Source organism: Balearica regulorum, chromosome 14, assembly GCF_011004875.1.
Source record: "Balearica regulorum gibbericeps isolate bBalReg1 chromosome 14, bBalReg1.pri, whole genome shotgun sequence".
In the NCBI taxonomy this organism is placed as follows: Eukaryota; Metazoa; Chordata; class Aves; order Gruiformes; family Gruidae; genus Balearica; species Balearica regulorum.
The window spans coordinates 6962911-6981962 of record NC_046197.1 but is presented as its reverse complement, the minus strand read 5'-3'; positions in this window follow the sequence as shown (position 1 = coordinate 6981962).

Below are 19052 nucleotides of genomic sequence, written 5' to 3'. Positions count from 1 at the left end.
ATTCCAAGTAAAACAAAGCTTTTAGCTTACGTTTCCACGTTGAAATCTTTACTGCTTAGCTGAGCGCATGTGAGCAGCCCTTTAGCTACATAAAGGTTGGTCCATTGATCTTCTTTGATAAATTTGCTAAATATATAGCTGGAAATAAGGAAGAACTATTTAATCAAGGAACCCAAAACACAGGGGAAAAGTATTCCATTTTATCTCAATTATGTGAAAAATACATCTGACGTAGCAACAACTTTTATTTATTTTTCTGCCTCAGTTTGTATACCATTCCTGACACTTGCTTGGGCTGTAGGTATTGAATTTTAAGGAGCTTAAGATTTTTCCATTTCTCCACAGAATCCTGCACGTAAGAGTCTCCTTTGGAACAGAAATCCTTTGTCAAACATGCAGTTTGCCTTTCTCCCACATGCACAGTCCCACTCCCTTATAACTTTAAGGCCATTTCCACAGATGTCCAAGTCCTGGCTTAGTAAGAACAGGTTTTTTTAAAATTTATTTTACGTGGCAGCTTTTTGCCACTGGTTCTTTGGAACATCTTTGTTGTTAGTAGTACATGTGTGGTTTGGAACTTCAGCATGCAGAGGAAAACAGAAGACAGACAAATCCCAACTTCAAAATGAAATTCAGTCTCTGATATGGGATCATGGCTCTTTACCAGCTCCTATCCTTCCTCAAAATTATTAGCAGTTTCAGAGCACTGAATATAGCATTAAGAAATCCTAAATATCTGTTGCTAGTTCTCTTTTTTCATATATATATATATATTTATTTAGTTATATATATGCTAGAGAAGCTTTTCTTGGTGTATGTTTGATGTGTTCACTCCCTTCAGGATACTGGGGAGTTCTGCACTTGGTGCTGGACAATGAACGAATTCGCCTCTTTCGAGGATCTTTGTATTCCTCTTGGTGTTGCAGTGTGTTCAGGCTTATCAGTGGACAAGCTTTAACAATAAAAAATGCAGTTACTTACAACACAAATTTACATAATGGAATACAGTTACAAAAGTGAAAGAACAAATTGCAGCATTAAGATTATAGTAAGTCATACCAATCGTATTCGATGCTATAAAACCCCAGCTAAATTGCAAGATTGGCTAATTACCTTCTGCAGCCTCCCCTTTGGCTGGCTCTGCACTGAGAGTTACAGCTTTCCTGATCTGACCATTAGCCACGGCTGTTAAACCGTCTGAGGGTTAAATATGAGACTGGCTCAGAGAAGCTGCTGTAGGCAACGTCTTTTTTTTTTTTTTTTCCCCTAGGACAGTAGAGCATGTGGGCTTTTTCCCTTCTCTTATGCCCTTCAGTTCCTGAGGCCGACTTCCGTGACGCAGCATGTTAAAGTGGGAACTACAGCTTTTCCTCTCTTCTTCTTCTGTACTGTCATTTTATTACCATTTCTATTATGTGTTAATTAACACTTTCTTTGCTTTAGGCTTCAAACTACATTCTCCTGTTGCAGCTTTTTGAAGACACATTTTTGTAAAGCTTTAAATCTCATCTCATAAGAAATATTAAATATATGCTCTGCTTAATAGATTCTTTTTCTTTCTCTTTGAGCATCCTGTAGAAGCAAAACAGATGGCAAAACTGGGAACAGGATGTTTCTCTTGGGTAATACTTCAGTTCAAGTTCACTGTTAATTTTAGGGTCCCTTGTGATGATCCCGTCTTTTTTAGAGTACAAGGACAAGTTATCCTTAGAAATAATAGCAGGAAAATTACAAAGAGTCTAAGAGGAAACATTTCTCTGTACATTTTATTTAAAGCCTGTTGGATTTGTGCCATGAGGAATAAGTTGCAACTGGAATTTTAAAAGGCTGGATCATTTCAGGATACTTGCAGTTCTTACTAAAATAACAGTAATAAAATTTCATGGTTCAGAGCCTTCACCGACCACAAAAGGAGTCAGGAAAGCATTTCCCTCTTATCTACACAATGGCATAATTGGCTTAGGGCATTGGTGGAGACATATCATCCCTACACAAGACAACAGGTAGCAGACTATTTACTGAGATGGGACTGAAGGGACCAGTGGGCTAGTCTGACATCACAGTGTTTGTAGTCTTTGTGCTGATGTGCTTTGAGCATATTCCTGGGACTCGGATTTCCTATGTTGATTTTTTGCTATTATCTCTTTTTCCAGTACCAGGAGAACAACTGAATTGAAATTCCATGGCTTTTACTTCTTTTTGTGAGGGTCTTGGTAAGATTCATCCCCATCTTTGACTGCTTCCTGAGCACCATAATCTAAACTCACCTGGGGTACCAGGAGTTCTAAGACCTGTCCCGCGCTACTGCTCTGGAAAACTCAGGATTTCATTCACCTGCCAGTCAGCGAGCAGGAGCAGCGCAGTAACAGTGACTGCAACAAACTGCAGGCGGTGTGCTCACCTGCGCAGGCCTGAGCGCGCTACGTAAAACATGCACGGAAGGCAGAATCATCTCAGATAAGCAGCGTTCTGCAAGAAAATAGCACTGCAGAGAGAAAGCTCCCACATTGCACTTACCTGGCATCTGCACGAAAATAATTCTGAGCGCTTGCTGCCTTACCCATGGATTCTGTATGGTGGAGAAATGGGACATCAGGACCTCAGGCTTTTGGGAACATCAGTTAATAGGAAAGTCCCAACTGGCTGCCTCGGCAGTACTCTTAGGTATTCCAGAGCAAAGTATTTTTTTAATATGGCTGGAGGTGTAAATAAACAAGTAAATCTGCTACATTGCCTAATTAAAATCTCTAGATAGCATGCAGTTAAATCAAGGAAGCTATATAACGTATGCAATGATGCTTTTATGCAAAAACCCCCCAAAAACATTTTCCTCGCATATCTGAGGCTTATTTCCACCTTATATCACATATTCTTCTTTCCACTTCTCTCATTTGTTTTGATTTTAAGAAATGTAGTTCGCCCAGACAAAAGATACCAAACTCATGTATGTACATATAGCTGTGCTACTTAGTCCTGACTATCCCACCTGGCATGTAACACCTTCCGGTGCGCTGCCCAGAGTAAGCCGTAGCCTCTTGCATCTCCTTTGACTGCCGTCATTCTTCATCTTGGTTCCAAGAGCCGTCCTGCCAGCTGTCCCACTGCTGTGTGCGTTCGGAAGGCTGACGAGCAACTGAACTGTTGCACATTTTATGAATGAGCATAAACTTAGACTTGATGGCACTTGCAAAAGATTTCAAAGGACAGGGAAGACTTTGTTCGAGCACTGACATGTCTTTGAAAGGGCAGCAAAGCAATTCTCCCTCCCTGTAATCCCATCAACCAAAACCAATCAAACTGGAAGTATAAAACAAAAACATATCTGAAATAAATGTTCCATGGCTTACATACCAATATTTATTTGCTTTTAATTCAAAAGCATGCTTTCACTTAAATTGGGGGGTTTTGTTTGTTTGAGGTTTTTTTGTTCACATTTTCAAGACATATTTTTGGATACTCCAGCGTTATCATACAGTAATTTAGAAAAATCCGAAAGGGAGGATGTATTAATGGTTTTAAGGTTAATGACATCTTTAGTCTATTGGGCTGTGTCAGATGCTGCTAGGATTTTCTCAGGCAGCAATTGAGCCCATCCTTCATGCTAAGGACCAAACTCCCAGCCTGCTACTGCTTGTGTTGATACTGACAGGCAAGTCAGATCTTTGCTCAAGATCATACTGGGCTGCTGTGGGAGACATAAGGAGATGAGTGTTTGAACCGAGGTATCTATCACTCAAAATAATGTACGTAGCAAAGAAAACTTTCAAAATTCCTGTATTGACCTTGGTTTATACTGTACGTTATGAAGACAGGGTTTCTGTTTCACAGGGATAATGAGATATATACTGTGATTAATTTTTCATCAGCATGCATTTTTTGAAAGTGCAAACTGACTTTTTTATATATATATATAAACTGTCATGTCTTCATTTTCCTTTTATCTTCATTCTTAACCTTCTTAACACAATAAGAAATACAAGGAGTTTCTAATTTAAAATTTAAGAGAGATGTCATTCATTAGAGGGTAAGAACCTAGTAAGTTTGCTTGAGTAGGATATATTTGTATGAGCCTCTATTAGGTGCTAATGACACACATCACTAGAGGCATTTAGGCATCAAAATCCCTTTGATACATCTATTTGTATATCTTTAAATTATTGAGCATGGATCTCATTAGAGTAAGTGACACCATCCAAGCAGTGGTTAATTGTCTGTTATTGAGTGCATTCTTTATTCCCAAAAGGTTAGGGTTATTCAGACAATTAGGTTTTAATACAAACTTTTCACTAAGCTCGGTAACAGACCTGTCAATTTGTAATGTGGTTCAGTTCTTTCCTCTCTTGTTCTGACTATTTCTTGGCTGCAAAGGAAAACTTCAGTAATACTGTCTGTCGTTCTAGCTGCTGAATTTCCTTGAATATCCCCAAACCTCTAACACCAGTAACATTTCCCTTGTCATAAGCTCATCATGGTTTTCATTTAAAGCATGTGTCTATAGCAATTCAAAGATTTGTAATCGATTGTTCTCAAGATAAATCTAGAGAGACTATGAAATCTCCATTGTTTTGGCAATTCTTTGGTTTTGAGAATGTCGTAATAGCTGATAGTATAGTTAAAAGAGACAGTTTACTATCCTATGGGTTTCCTGAGATCAGTTACACTGGTCACACAAAAGAGTCAATCCACCTACAGTGGAATTAAGCTTTCGACCGTGACTCTTGCAGCTATATGACGTGATGCTTTTTCAAATCACCAGCCTTGGGTATAGATTACAAAATAATAAAGTAGCTTCTTATGGTTGCTCTTTATAAAAACCCCTGTAGCCTTTCACTCTTAATCTCATATCAAAAAACTTCACTGCCTTTTTATCAGCAATTTCCTCTGATTTTAATGATCAGAAGAATTGTATAGAACATTTGCACTGAACTTCTCCAAAACATATGGGTTACAGAATAAGCTATTCAGTTCCTCTGAAGGGGTACGCAGTTATTATGATGCTGAGGAGAGGGGATAAATAAGCTGATAAAAGGAAAAAGGAAATATGGTATTTCCCCTTGGAGGCTAAAGTTGGTCAGGTTTAAATTTGCAAGCAAATGTGCAAGGTTCTCTTCACTAAGCCCCTCCGGAGCAGTACTCTGCAGCTTTCTAACTATTTTGTCATGTCAGAATAGATGTTAGGAACACTTGCCTGAATACAATGCATGTGTCCTTTCAGGTATTGCATCTATCTGTCATTTCAGTTAGAGTTTGGATGGCTGACTTTTGATTTTTATACAGGTCTGATGTATACTTGTAAGAACCACACAGAGAACTAGCCCTTCTTCTGCCAGGTAGCAATTGTCAACTGAATATCTAACATATGCTGGTGGGATTCTTCAAGTCAGCGGGCTCGTTTCTTTCATGAGACAGCAAAGAGCTCATCAGGAGTTTTGTAAACTACTGCTATAAGTTTTAACTCCCCCAATCATGACTAATAATGCAACCTGATTATTATTCTGACATAGCTTTCTGCTGCTGGAGCAAGTCTGGTTTCACAGGCCCCGGGCAACATGGGATGACATCTGATATGACACAGCGAGTCCAGACTACGTGATGCTTCAGCTCAGCTTACTGGGTGATCTATGGAGTGGGACATCTGTGGCAGCTACACTGGAAGCTATTCATCCATCTTTTCACATGGTGGTAGCGAACTGAGATAATAGCTAAATCTGTGAAAAGAATCAGTGAGGACATTACGGAAGACAGAGTGAGGAGGCCCTGGGCCTTTGTCTAGACGTCTTGGGACTCATTCTGCTGAGGGGAAAAGAACACTTTTCAGGTTTGTGGTACAAAAATACAGTAGGTTACAGATTAAAGAAAAAGATCGTATTTCTTATGATAGCTGAAACCACTACTAAAATTTCTGAGGTGCAGATAGATCCCAAACCAAAGTGGAGTTAGGTGTTTAGATGTCAGAGGAGTTGCATAGTTTTGCCTAGAAGTTGCGTGCTTTTTGGAGATAATGAGGAGTCTTTTATCATTATCTAGAAAGAGATAATAATTCTTTCTAGCCTGTCAGGTAGGCTGGAAGCCAGCATGCGTTCCTATTCTCCTTCCCCCTGCCATTTCCTTTTCCAGTTAAAACCATTTTTGCATCCTCTAGGAGGCATGGTCGCTGAAAGAATTCAACATGATCAATGAATATCCAGTTTCATTGTACAGTTTCCCAAAACCGTGGGATTTCTTTCTGTTCATATCCACAAACTATTTGACCTTTTGATTTGTTGAAAATGTCTAAATAGTTCTCATGTATTCAGTACTATTTGAGGTGTTTAGATGGAAGAACAACAGAGCAAAATATTAGTCTAATATTTCTGAATGAACAGGCTCTCATTTGAGATGTACACTGTTAATTCACAGGATTAATTTTAGTAACAATGCACACTGTGGGAATCATTAATACAATATAGTTGTATAGAATTGTGAGAAAAGTAATACAATAACCTTATATTTGTTATTTGGAAAGCCTTGTCCATGAAAAATCTAGGCAGAATCCTGCAGTGTGCCTGTAAAGCTGTAGTAACTGGGTGCTTCAAGATTCTCACTGTTCAGAGCCCTGACATGCAAACTGCCTGAGAACAGTGTTGCAATGAAGGGAGGTATTATGGCCGTGTCACTGATTTTCATGCCTTCCTAGGTTTACGTGAATGCTTTGGTTTAAACTTGGATGTAAGTGTTCACCAAGTTAAAATGCCTTGCCCTCAACTGTGTGTTCCAAGATCTATTCAGCCACATAATTAGTGAATGGTTGGTTGATGGGTGGCTCAGTAATTTTAAATGGGTTGGTGAAGGGGACTGCAGGTGTGGAGAAGACTGCCAGAGAAAATAGCCAAAGGGAAGAGGAAAAATAAGTAATAGATAGTGAGATGGTGAGAGGTGCATGACCCCCCAAAATAGCATATTTTCCAATGTATTTCCACTAGGATGGGTACTCACAGCTGGGCAGCTGTTCATATTGCTTTTTTGCCCTGGTGTAGCGGGGGCTTGTAATTGCAGAATAGCCTTCCCTTGTCCAGACTTGCCTTTGCTTCTTGCATATCGCACTGAAGTAAGGCGGTGGGTAGGTTTCTGCAAGGAAATGCCACACAAAAGGGGAACCTGGTGTTGGGTTGGACGAGGCGGGTGAAGTGATGAGGTATCCAAAACTTGGACTAATCCAGTGCCATTTTGGTGAAGGTTACCTGCTTTCTAGAGGTCATATGGGCAAGAATGCTGAACATCCTGAGTTTTGCTAATTGCTGTGCAATCATCTGAAGTTAAAAACTTGGAGATATTTAACAAATTTATTCATATTATCTGCAGGTTTCTTAACATTAATGATTGTCATGAAAATGAATTCCATCATAATGAATAGATTTTTCAGTAAAATAATAGTTTTACTGGAAAAATACCTTTTATGTTTATGGATTTTTTTTCAAGAAGAAGTCGAAGTAGGAGACACTTCAAAGCTATTTTGCCGTGGTAAGGAATTTTGCTACATAGTTCCTTTTCCTAGGGGAAGAAAGGTAAACCCAGAGCTGTTCTAAGACATCACACTGTTTCTATCCCACTGAAATATCAAGTGCTTTAAACGTTATTTTCAATAACGAGTCGAACTTAAGAAGCTATTATTATTGTTGTTGTTGTTGTTATTAAATGAAAATTTCCAAGATTACTTCATTGAAAGCATTATAAATTTTGCAGTTAATACCACAGGAATCATAAGACCCACTAACCTTTGTAGTTAGTGTAAGATAGAATAATTTAATGCCCTCATTCTTTTTTGTGGACTCAGCAAGGCTACTTATCCTATGATAAATTAAGCTATGGTTTCCTCAGATGCCAGCTGCAATAAAGATGAAGAACCCATCATCATGTACTCTGAAGTAATCAGGACTGGAGTTTTTGTGGATTTTTTTTTTCCCCAAAGAATAAAAAAAAAGCCTTTCAAAATGCAGGCATTTGAATAACTTTAATATCTAAAAAAATGCCTTTCAAATGAACAACAAGATTTATTTTGGCTTATTTTATTAGCTGTGGTTAATGAGCTATTTCTGGTCAGTCCCCTTGTGCAGCTTTCTCATACTGTAATGAAAGTACCTTATTTCAAAGAATGTGGCGAAAGAAAGTCTACCCATTGTACTAGTCAGAAAAAACGAGCTATTTCTGGTTTGTATTCATTTCCCCATGCATTCTTTAAAGTTTTGAAGTTAGAGTTTTAATGTTGTGTTGTTCTTTATACAAATTGTTTTCCCATATCTGTGAACAGCTGTGACTGAAAAGAGCACGTAAGAGAGAAACTTGCTCAGTACATCTAATTACATTGAATTTAGTGCTATGAAACAGAGAAAAAGGAATTTTGGTATCATAATATCTTAATAACTGTGTGTAAACTGTATGTTATCTTAATAACTGTGCAATTTTGGAATGTTCTTCAAAGAACCAAAATCTATTCTCTGTTACCTGAATTAAAATTAGGCTGAACAAAGTGGTAAGATAATTAAATAGGCCGTTTTGCATAAGTTAGCTTTGTGTTTCCAGACACGAAATTAACATAGCCGTGCATGTTTGTAACTGGGGTCCTAAAATGCATATAACTACAATTAATCATGCATCAGCAATTAATCAATGCAGAGTTTACTACACTACTTGTGGGAACTTAGTGATAGCGAAGTTCATGGCTGAGAGAGGGATGAGAAGTCATGCATTAGATTTGGTTTTAAAGTAATGGAGACTGGAAGATCAATGTATAAGCAATAACAAGAATAATTTCAGTTTTCTTTGATATATTTCTGTTTAATGCAATTAGATTTTTTCTTATCCATATCCAAATGCTCATACAAGTTCTCTTTCTTCTGGGTTTTAATCAGAAATATGCCGAAGAACAGAGATGTGCCTGTTTAATGATCTTTGTTTCCCTTGGAGCAGCATGAAGCAGTTCAATGTTGTATGGAGCTGCTCAGACAACTTTCTTGGTAGTGAAACTTGATAACTTTGAAGACTGAGTACTTACCTTGGAGGATTTATTATTCCAGTGTGAAGGGTCAGTTACATCACTAGTTCTGTCATAACTGGTCCTAACCCAAGAGCATGTCAGCCGTTTCTTCCTTTGGTCATTGCTGTGTGTTTATTTTCAAGGAGAGGTCATGACCGATTCAGTTGTTCCCTCTGTTCCTCTAAGCTGTTCTTAAATGTTACAGCATTTAAGTTTTTATTACACTAAATCCCTGACACGGATGCAAGCTATAGGTCTCCTCAATGTGCTTTAACATTTGGCATACTAGTTTAAAAATTGTATCATTTGGTTATACGTGCACTGTGGGTTAAAATACACCTTGGCTTCTAAATGACTAAGGATTTTTAAAAATACTGCTGTCTGTTTATTGCAAATGTACAGGATTTGCTAATAACAGCCATACTGGCAGACTCTTGGCTCTAGCACTGTGTCTGATTTTAAATGTACAAGGAAAGGCACAGAGTGGTCAGAGCCAGTCCAGAGGATAGAAACAGATACGATCAGAGAAAATATGATCTCTCAGAAAAGATTGACAGAACTGGGCTTGTTTAGACAGGAAAATACAACTGACATGAGAGAGGATACCAGTCTTAAAAGGAATAAAGGTTATCATGAAAAGGAAGGTAATAAATTGTTCTCCATGTCCATTGCAGATCAGGATAGGGGATAGGACAGTAAGTAATGTGACTCTTTTACAGTGAGGGAGCTTTAGATTGCACATCAGGAAAGAAAAGCAACCCAAACCACTTTTCTTACTGCAACAATAGTTAAGCACTTGGATATGTCACCCTGGGAGGCTGCAGACTTTTCCGCACACCGGAGATTTTCAAGAACAGATTAAGGAAACAGCTGTCAGAAATTATTTTGGTATAGCTTATCCCGCCTTGTTGAGGGAGATGGATTTTATGACCACCTAAGGTTTTGAGATACCTTCCGGCCCTATATTAGAAGATTTAATGAATATTTTTAATTTCACTTTTTTTCATAGAAAGAGAATCTTTACTTAAGTGAACATTAATTTCAAACTTACTTTGTCGTGGAATGTGTGCGTATAGGGATGTATATCTCCAAAATTATTGCTAAGTCATTGCTAAATTATTATCCAAGCTATTGACTATTTCTCTCTGCTCTTCATTATAAAAAATCCTATCATACTTCTCCTTTCCAGTTTTGCCTCTGTGAAATGGGGAGCAAGAAGAAAAATCATAAACGTTAACCCTTTGTTCCTCTGTCAGCTATAATTGCTGTACAAAATAGGGTCTCGATTGCTTTGTACAGATAAGATTCAAGAAATAAATTAGATTTTTAATTCCAATTCAAGTAAAATATTTCAGTCAGTCATAGTTTTACCATTTAGCAAATGTGTCACTCCATGATCTGAATTCCAATTTTAACTTGCTGGTTTTTAATCAATAACCAATGTTTTGCTTTCCCTTTGCAATTCAGTATTAACTAAGCTGTCAAAAGTAAAGCATTTAAATGCTATCCATGCTCTCTATAGCTTAGAAGTGGCAAACTATCATGGCTGGAAATTGCAACAAATTGTCAGTCTTGATGCAGAACTGTAATGCTGTGAATTTTTATCTAGAAATTGCCTAAAATTTGCAACATTAAAAAATACACATAGTGACTATAGAGAAAGTAGTCGAATAAACATCACCAAGGGTAGTGCAGAGACCAATACATCATATTCAGCATTATGAAAATGCTCTCCTTTCACTAGAAATATGTTTGAAATTTTCTAATTTTCTTGTAATAACATAACTGCAAATGAAGAGAGCACGTGGCATCACAGTCCTTGGCTCTTGATACTCAGGGAGGGTGTAAGGATGTTTTTACAGTTTTCTGCATTGCATTGCTAAATGCTTCCTCCAGGCATGTGGTAGGAGTAACGTGGAACTTTACTAGTGGTAAAAGCTTATGCTACAAGTCTGAAAAGGAACCCAGCTGTGCTATCAAGTGACAACGTTGCTGCTGTTGCCTGTGACAATAAAGGACTTTCCGGGGATTCTGTTAGAGGGATAGAGGCAGACCATATCGTTTAGACAAACCAGACCAAGTGTCAGATCCGGTTTCTTAAGTAGATCATAAATAAGTGACTTGCTTCTGAAAATCTAGTAGTGAAGCTCATATCAGCACAGCAAAATTACCAGTTGAAGTCTTCTGTTACTGAAAATGTATTTTAAAGTATTTTAATACATTTAACTTTAGTCCAGGAACATAGAGTCCAGCCAATTATCCTTGATTTTCTTTTGGAAGTAATTATAACTGTACTTACATAGCTATGAAGAAATATTTCATATGTTACTGAAAAAATAAAGTTAGTGGTATTAATGTAGATATGATTCCTTTCCCACAGGAGGTTTTTCCAAGGAATTCTAAGTGTTTACTTACTTTTAGGTGGAGAAAGCTAAAAAGGACAGGGTTTGCAAAATGTTTCTTATTTGTTTGGATTTGGTAGTTTTAAAACTGCTTTTCTATTTCTCTTGTCTGTATGGTATGTATCTTCCAAAATGTTTATTACTTTTCTTGGAATAAAAATTCATTTTCAGCTTCAGTTATGGCATCACATTTGTGCAGAAATGTAATATTACAGATAAAATAGTTGGGGAAGGAAGCAGCCAGCCAATTATGAGAGCCAGCTCAGCTCCTCGTTCTGATCTGTACTTCTATTCTTCGTATATATTCTTCTTCAGGGGTGAATTCTGGATGATTTCTTCTTCAGTGCAGGGTAGAGACTTTACAGCTGAAGAGTAATTCTTACATGCTCACTAAAATAATTCTAAATTCCAGATATACTTTCCACTCATCTTTGAAAAAGACTTTGAGTACTAATCTTTTCTTAACTGCATCTTGGTATATGGGCTAATTACGTCTCTTATGTAGTAATAATATATAGTTACATTGTGTGTACTTACATATCAAGAGTGGCATTAATAACCACTCCATCTTAATAAAAAGGAGAAGATGCTATTTGGTAGGTACTGTTCTCCCACATAATATGATGTCTTGGAGAATAAGGTTCTAATTATCATGATATATTCAATATGGGACCTAGGATTCTGCTTTTGCACATTTTGATTTGAAGATTGAGAAACCTCTTCTTCAAAAGGGCAGCAGGGGACTTCTTCCATGATTACTTTATGAAATATTGTGGGCTCAGAAATTGAGTATGAAAATATGTGTGCGCGCACACATACACACACAGAGCAGGTAAAAATTTGACTTAAAAAGCATGCTGGCCTTATATACCAACTTCATTCTTTTTACATTTGATTCCATCTCTTCCTTCTTTTCACAGCTTTAATGAAATGGGAAACTAATGAAAAATGTTTGCAGTCCTGATTACGGAGCACTGAGCAGTACGAGCTCTGAGCACGTGCACGTGTGAATCACAGCTCAGATGGATCTTTGATTGCTCATGTGGCTTTATACAAGTTATGATTTGTGATATCAGGGAGGACCAGAAATCATTTTCAATACATTACATTACAGCGCACTTCAAATCTGCTGTGGAAAAACAAGACAAGTGTTCTGCTAGCCAATTGCTATCCCCATTATTATGGAACAATTTTGGAGGTTTCCTTTCATTCATACCAGTTGCGTGTGTTAATTCAAAATGAATACCAAGCATCTAATTTGCTCCCTTCATTTTAAAAGGGTACTACTTAAAAACTGAGAGAATTCAATCATTGGTTGGAGACACAAACATAGTATAAATAAGCCCTATGATATGTCATTGCATATCTGTTGCTTTCTGATTTAAATAGTTTTTTATTAAATATGAAGTGTTTTACCTAATCATTGTTGTTGCATGATAAACCATTTTAGAGTATTTATTCTCCAGCATCTTATCTCCTAGCTTCAGGGGTTTTGTTGGTAATGCTGCCTTCGTGTTACACAAGCAGACAATAATTTGATTGTTCTGTTTGCTATGTTCTGCAGAGCAGTACTTTAAAATTCTTTCATGTTTTGTGCTCTGACAAAGTCTATTGCTTTTATTTGTTGGTACATTGGAAAGCTTCAACATTAATACTGTAGATTTTCTTTCCTTTTTTTTTTTTTTTTTTTCTTTTTTGCCTTTTAACTTTTTCCTTGCAATCAGTTTGATATATGAACATTGTGTAAGCCTTACGCTCACACGCATGCTAGATGAAGAGTGTGGAATCTGTGTTACCCGAACTTGCTCTTCAGGTACTCACCAAGATAGCACCAGAAGCAGAAAGAGTGAGATCGATGGTTTCCAATGTGAGAAAGTAGGCAGAAGTAAATCAAGAGTTGTTAGTCCTGTTCTCAGCATAGGTTCTAATAGATACAATTTTTCTAAGACAAGATAATCACACTGTTAATGTCTTTTAAGGTGACAAAGTATGCTGAAAATTTTTTTCACATATATTTTCAATGCCAGCATAAAGGTACTTGAGTAAACATTGAACATTGCATTTCAGGTGACAAAAAAAAGCCAACAAAAACATCCCCCAAAACTCATTTTCAGTCAATGGCTCAAAAGTTAATGAGTTGGTGTTCAATTTAAGTGGCACCAATGTTCTTTGATTACTAAGTATTGCACTATTTCATAATAAGATAAACATGTTTATAATGATATCTCAGTTCAGAGGATATTTGAAACTATGAAACTATTTTCTGATGCTCGTGGTTTTAACTGCTTCTGTTCGTAGTGGGTTACAACTTTGTCAGGATACATCAGACCCTACTGGAGTTTTTGCTGGTATTGTCTTAGAGAGCCTGGTGCAATTCCATCAGAGCCAAAGAGCAGTTTCCAATTGGTTTTGGCAAGTATATTCACTACAGATGTGAATTCATCACCCTAGAAGGAAAACACAATACTACTGGAAGACAGATGAGTGGAGTATATTTTAATTTTCTATTGCAATTCCTCTTCTACTGTTGGTGCAAAACACAATTTTGAGGACTATCAATACCTGAATGGTGGCAGTTTTATTCTGCGTCTGAATGTACGACTGCTCCTTGACTTCATCCCAGCTGCAGCCTCCGTACTGAATGCCTTCAAAGCAATGCGGCATCTACCTCCAGCTTTGGAAACCCTCCCAGAATGTAACCTGGTGGGCAAAAGGACGAACTGTCTGATTTTCTGAGTGTGGCAGGTTATGGTAATGGTGCTTGTCTACTACCTGTTTGTAGCATGGCAGAGATTTCAGGCCCACCTCATTTCCTAATCTACATATGCTGTGTTGGGCATATACAAGTAGCTGCCCCATCTGTAGTCATGTTTATTTGTTTTAGAGAATTCAACTGGCATTAATTTACAAAAATGAGGAAGGGTTGCCATCTACAATTATTAATTAGCATGCACATCTGCCGAGAAGGTGTTTCCATAAGCCTGTCTGAAGTACTTTATTGTTGTTGTTTTTTTCATTTGAGGGGGATCAATGCTAATTTTCAGTGTTTACCAGCAATCATAGATGACTTGCAGTTAAAAAGCCATCAGCTCTGTCACATTTTTCAGTGAACAGAATCCCTTTCCAGATGGCCCTTCATTTGGATAATGGACAGCCTAAGGGGATAAAAATGTCACCTGTTGTAGCTAGTCAACAATATTAATAAAAACAGAAGAATAGACCATTCATAAAATGGGCAACAGCCCAAAAATAATTTGTGAATTCTATAGTGAATGTTTTTGGTAGCAATCTTGCTTTAAGAATTTACAGACATCCTCAAATCTGTTCATTATTGCCTTTGCATTAGCTGTTACCTTGCTGTTTAATCATGAATGAATCTAATTTTTCTTAATGTATTTTCTGACAAAAGAGAAAATATATGAATGATTACATTGTGATTATGATTGCAAAAAATCATTATTACAAGGAGGTAAATAATAGATTTCTTGGCTTGTCTTTTACATGGAAGGTGCTTCAGGTTTAACAGAACATTGAGATTGATTCAAAGTACCGGAATTAATTGGTTTATTCTCTTTTTATTTTGGCCAGCTTAAAGATATTTTAAAAGTTAGAGATAATTAAGTGATATGGCAAATATTTACACTAAAATTAAGACTTACATTTGAAAAATAGACAAAAGCCCAAGATAGGAAACCAGACCTCCAGGTAACCAACCCAGAAAGAGGTGTCTTCTCCAGACTGCTGCGAGAATCTTTGCGCTCTTGCCCCACGTGATCTATCCACTGGAGGACGAGGTCATCTGCTGGAGGACGCTGCATCTCCTCACTGCTGACCAAAGGAGCCTGGAGATATGGACCTCCTAACCTGAGCATGAAGCCATGTTAAGAGTCTGAGCGTCAGTCAGTGTGCACCAGAGAAATACAATATTTCATGGTGGGTTCTTGTAGCATCATTTAGAAAACCAGTCAGAACCAGTTTGTTTACATCAACTGTGAGTAGGTGTGTGTGGCAGAGGTTTAGGCACACAGATCTAACTGCAGTTATGGTATGAGTGAATTACTACTTACAATATGAAATATAGTATTCTTTCCCCTGCGAGTCTGAACAGTCTTGAAAGATGATTTAAAATATGTTTGTGCACTGTGAAATATTAGTTACAAATATAGGATGTGTCAAATTAGGGTCAAACTAGTTATGCCTATGCCAGCCACCCTGACACGAAGGAGTGGGGATTTTTGAGTTCTCTGTCCACCTTCAGCACATTTTCCATGAAATACCCATTCTTTTTCTCACACACTCTCTTATTTATGCTTCACATGACAGCAATAGTTAGTTTATTCATAATCCATCTCTTCTTTAGAACCTGAAGGCAGTCATTGACAAACAGGTGATGTATACACAGGAAAATAATGAAATGACTCTTGCAAAGCTCTCACCTTGAAGGAATACACTGGAGCAAATGGAAGGAAATGTGTCGTCTTTATATTTTTATGTATTTATAGTCTCATAGAAATTTAGAAGTTGATTCTCTGTCTTCCTATTCAGAGATCTCAGGTTACTCTACCACATGAGGGTTATTTTTTTCCATCTGTTCAGGAATTCATTCAGAGCAGGCATAAAATTTTGGAGTCAGGTACTTGACCAGATTATGCAGTAGCAGGAAAACCAATGTTTTTCTTTAATAATAATGCTAATTTCCATTATATATCCTTCTGGAGAGAAAAAAACATATGTCAGCGACTTGTTCTTCACTTGTAAGTCCCAGTCAAGAAATAGATCTGGAATGCGAAACAGATACCATAGAATTTTCACTCACAAGCACAGGAGTTTTTTTAAAATTAAAAGTCTTACTCATGCTGTGTATTTTTGCTAATTGCTAGTGGCTTTCAGGGGACTCATGCTGGGTACTCAGCTCCATTCCTTTAAAGGAGGTAAATTTGATACCCTAAGTATACATTTACTTTTGAAAAATCATACCAGAGTCATCTGAAAATGCATAGAAGGTAAGCATGTGAAGTGTAAAGTGATGAAACTCATGAGTAACTGAATCAATGTAGTGCACATATCAGTAATAGTGCTTACAGCTGTCAACAGCTTCATGTGTAATAAGTTGTATATATTTTTAAAAGTTAAAACATGTTAATTGGAAGTCTTCTTTGCAGGTGAACAAATGCTGAACATGTTGTGTAGACATAATCCTCAACCATCTGGAGAAGGAAGTGTTTTCCCTTGGTATTTAATGACCCCTGGTTAATGTAAAAGCACTGTTTATGGGCTTAACTGAGATCAGTAATTAGCTTTTTGTAGATAGGAGGTAGACTGATTTAATGTAAACTCTGAGTGGTAATGGAAAAAACAGAGTGGAAATCCTCATAGTGGAAATGGTTTGAAGCAACGTTCTCAGAAAAGAAGAGGAGAAGAAAACCTGTGAGTTCCTGATAGAGCGTATTTTGGAGTCATACATAAGAATAATTGTGTTAAAACTTTTTTTTTTATGGCTATGTATTGATTGAAACTTATCAGGGGACCACGTTTTATTTTTCTGACTGTTTTTCCAGTTATTGTTTAAACTTAGTGTAGATTAGGCAGTTTATTTTCATGGTAGAACCATTTTTCTTCCAATAGCAGGTGAGTTTGAAAATACATATACATGTCAGCTTTATAATCTGATTTAAAAACCCACTAAAAGTAAGTATTGTCATTGCAACAAGCTGATAATTCCATTCACATCTTTCCTCCCTCTGTGCTGCTTATAGCCAGGCAAGCAGAGGTGGGCATCTCCCACAGGAACTGCAGCTGGAAAGCCCAGTCTCTTCCTCAGGGTCCTTCTTGCCATTGCTTTCATGCGTTCTTCATCTGAAGTTCTAGCCACCAGTCATGTATATCTGATCATCATAGGGTCAAAAGAAAAGCTTCACAGTGGGTAGAACGCTCTGTATATGTGATAAAAAAAGGACACTTCAATTTCCTAGAATAATTATTCACCTATTATGTAAATGGGATACATACCTACCTTTGTAGTACTGGAAAGGTGGGTAGAAAGAGGTAGATTTTATTTAATAAAATAAAGTATTTTAATATTTTAATTATTAAAATATTTAATAATTAAATATTATTAAAGTAATATTTAATTAATGTATTAATTAAAATAAATAAATAAATAAATTATGTTAATAAATGTATTTTTATTTAAAAATGAGAGAATAACTAAGTTTCTATTTGCTACTTATGGAAGCAGCAAATAGAATCTTCAGCTTTAAACTTATAAGGAATTTAGAAGGACTATAGATACAGAAGATAGCAAAGAAAATCATATAGAATACAAACTTCCAGGGAACCTCTTGATACTAAATAAATAAATTATACTTATTAGGGCAAAATTTCAGTCAGACCAACTTTTATTTTGTATTTGCACAGCGGAGAGTGTGTTTGTCAAAAGAGCAAATGCTTTGATGCTTTCCTTTATTATTGTGTCATGTGAAGTGTCCTCTATCAGATACTATGTTCAGTGCTTTGGTTTTTTCTGCTATTCTGAGTATCCTCCTCATCTGCAACTGTTATAAAAAACATCTCTTGCAGAGTATTACAAGGCTATTTTTCTGCTTCGAAGTGTATTTTCTCTCCCAGATCAGAGCACTGTGAAAATAAATAAATTCAATACACCATCTATATAAGAACGTGACAGATGAAATTTGGGTCTCATTATGTGAGTGCCAAAGCACTAGTCCTCTTCTCCAAGGTAGGGTTTCACAAAACCAATGTTATTTCCAAAGAGGCTATTCTAACATTTACTGTTACTGTTCAATATTTAGCAATGTTTTAATGTTGGGTCAGCAGTGAGATGCCATAAAATATTTAAAAAGAAACACTGAGTTAAAAATTCCACTCCATTCCTCCAGCATTTCCCTGGAGTTTAGGTGTGCATTTGCTGCACAGATGGTGCAGCAGCAATATCACACAGTGCTGTCAGATCCCTGATATACGTGGTGCAACACCATGAGTGCAAGATAAATGAAAGCCTGAGCTTCACATTTCCCAGTGTTTTAGGGATTAATTCTACTCTTTATTGATCCACTGATACCTCCTGGAAAACATCAAAAAAAATCTCTCTATGAGAATATAATTCTACATCTGTGTTATACTAGATGGTGTCTTAGTATACTTTAATCATTTTTCGTTACTATTGACATTTCTTTGAATTTATGTGGTATTTTTTATCCTGAGGAGTTCATCAGCCATTGGGCTTGATTCCATCAAATACCGTAGTCATGGTTTGTGAAGTCAAAGGCGCCCACAATTTATCTCTGCTATTACAGGGCTGTGGCTCAAGTGCTTGATTTTGTAAGGCCTTCAATAATCTTCAGATTAAATTTTGGGAAACGGTTCTTTTTATTTGCCCATATTTTTTTAGAAGGTTCCTGTATGTACTTATTGTGTCTGCATACATGTTATAGGTAAACATTAATTATTTTGTATATAGTATATTGCACTGAGGCTAATAGAGACACAGTGAATGACTATGATTAATGGGTTAAGGTTTGCACTTTTCCAAAGAAGTAATGTGTAAGAGCTATCTGAGCTTTCCCTGCAGGATAAAATGGACTTGGGGGCCTTCTTGTGCATCTGCCCAGCCTTTC